Below are 2,865 nucleotides of genomic sequence, written 5' to 3'. Positions count from 1 at the left end.
GTGGACTGGGTCCTGGGCATGTGTATTATTTTAAATTTCCAGATGTTTGTCAGTATCTACTGGTGGGATGCATTGGTCATACGCCCAGGTACTCTGACAGGTACTCTGTTGTTTCAGGCCTGTAGAGGAGAAGTTTACAGCAAAAGTTCAGTGCGAGTCAGAATCCTGGCAGGGAATAGATGACACAATCAAATCAGGTAATTTGAAGAAAGATTCATAAAGAGGAGAATTACAAAGGCATGGATAGGGTGTAGGGAAATCCACAAGGGATGGTATAGCACCCCAAGCCTAGCAACGTAGGGAGTCACTACCACTCTAAGCCTAAAGAGCCAAGGAAAGGGAGTGGTTATTGGAACAAACAGACGGTCACCATATGGAGAGGACCACCTGACAGAATTTGTGGTCTTGTAAAAGGATGCAGCCATTGTATGTCAATGTTCGTAGCAGCATTATTTACAATAGCCAAAATGTGGAAATAATCCAAATGCCCATCAACAGATGAATGGATAAACAAAATATGGTACATACAGTGAAATATTATTCAGCCTTAAAAAAAAATAAAATTCTGACACATACTACACCGTGGATGAATCTTGAACACATTTTGCTAAGAGACACAAGCCAGGCACAAAATGACAAATACTGTATGATCCCCTCTCTAAGAAGTACCTGGAATAGGCAAATACATAGACACAGAAAGTAGAGTAGAAGTTGCTAAGGGCTAAGGGGAAGGAGTAATAGTTATTGTTTAATGGGTATGGAATTTCTGTTTGGGATGATGAAACTGTTCCTGAAATGGATTAGTAGTAATGGTTGCACAACATCGTAACTGTGCTTAACACCACTGAATTGTACACCTAAAAATGGTTAAAATGGTAAATGTTATGTTCTGTATATTTTATCACATTTTTTTAAGTGCAGATAGGAAAAAAGAAAAAAAAAAAACCACCAGGATGCAGCCAACCCACAGCAATTCTTTAGGGAGCAAGTCCAGCTTCTTTGTTCTTCCATCCCCCCCCTTACTGGTTGGACCCAACTCGAATGCACAGAGCAAGGGAACCCATTGATGTAGTTCATGAAGATCAGCCATGCAGGGCGCAAAACAGGGTGGAGAAGAGAAGATCTGAAGAGACAAAAGGCAGCTGGGTAGCGTGGGTCCCGTCACTCAATCATCTGCTCTCTAGAGGAAGCATCAAACCTACCACCAGAACAACATCAAAAAAGCGTTAGAATGAGAAAAGCTAGTGGCAGGTGTTTTCCCCTTACCCAGAAACAACCGTACACAACCAGTAAACACATTGCTGTGTTTTCAAATTAACCCAGAAAATCTTTGTTTAAATGCCGTGATATTCATTCATATCTTTTGATCTAGAAATCCCACTTCCAGGAAACTACCCTAAGGAAACAACCAGAAATGTAGACGAAAAATTACATACAAGGAGAATCCCTGCAACAGTATTTATAAGCACAGTGGAGAAGCAACCGAACGTCTGGCACGCACAGTACATTAAGTGGGGAGGCAAGCAGCAGCGAGAGTGTCCGTGTGAGGTTGTGTTGAGAGGCTGCTGACTACACTAACACCTTGAAGAGCTTAGCTTTGAATGACTGGATTAAGAATGATTCTTTTTCCCCTCTTTCAAGCTTTCTTATTTTTCAGCATTTCTGTGTTGAACATGATTTACTTTGATGACCAAGAAAAAGCAACACATGTTATTTTTTTAAAGCCTTGCGTCTGCCTTGCTGAGAAATATTCCCAGTACAGTGACCTACAGAGTCTTCTTTGCCACCCTCTGGAAAAGGCATTGATTACCTGCTGGTTGCCTATTAATTTGAAGGGAGGCAGCCGGGGGAGGGCAGCCACCCTCCTCCAAAACAGACAGCGTGTGTGGCTGAGGGTGCAGCTTCCTTTGATGAAATATTGCTAAACGATGAAATTCTATCTCCTGCAAGGAATGATTTCTGCTGGCTGCGCAAACGTCAGGCTGGAGCCTGCCCTCAGAGAGGCGGCTGCGTTACTCTGTATTTGTATAAGCAGCAGGGCCTATGCATGAACGGTCACAGTGGGTGATTTTACAAGCTACTCACGACGGGCATCTGCACATAGAAAACCACAGCTCGGAGAAGATTGAACCTATTGTGATTCCTTCTTATTTCACGCTTTGCCGTTTTGAAAGGGTGTCGCTTTACCCAAGAGAAGATGTTCTTTGGTAAAACGACGACAGTATGAAACTGCAATATATGCACGTAGACTTGGTACGATCTGGCCTTCGATACATTGTTTAACCACTTCTCAGCCTTGCCGCGTGTGCTCACACTCCCCAGCCATGACCGGCTCGTCAGCAACACCAGCTGTGTGCAGGAATGTGTGCTTCCAGAAGGAATTGAGTGCTGCTTAGGAATAACAGCTTTGGGAGGCCTGCCCCGTGGATGTTCAGCCCCAGTTCTCCCCAAGACTTCAGGTGTCCTGACATAGGCCAGAGACCCTGCTGGCTCTGCTCAGCCCTGGGCCTCTACACTTCAGACTACCTATTGGTGATAATGGCCAGGTCGGTATTTGGTGGCACCGGGGCACCTGTCTGCGGCTGGCTTGACACCAAGTCATTGCATCAAGTCAGCAGATGGTAAGAGCTTTTAACCCACACCGACTGTGCTTCCTTCAAACTGTGACTTGGTGAAGTCCCCGAATTTTTTATCCTGTCTGCCTTCGCCCAAGTATCATTTGCTGTGAACTTTATCTCGCAAAGCCTTCTGGCATTGCAATGTTTCAACCAGGGAAATTAATTTTGCCATCAGTGAAGCCAATAATAAAACATTACAGAAAGTTGCGAGTGCTTCCAATTTTAAAAATTAGAATACAAAAACTAA

This window comes from Halichoerus grypus, chromosome 3 (assembly GCF_964656455.1).
Source record: "Halichoerus grypus chromosome 3, mHalGry1.hap1.1, whole genome shotgun sequence".
NCBI lineage: Eukaryota > Metazoa > Chordata > Mammalia > Carnivora > Phocidae > Halichoerus > Halichoerus grypus.
This window is presented reverse-complemented; position numbering follows the sequence as displayed.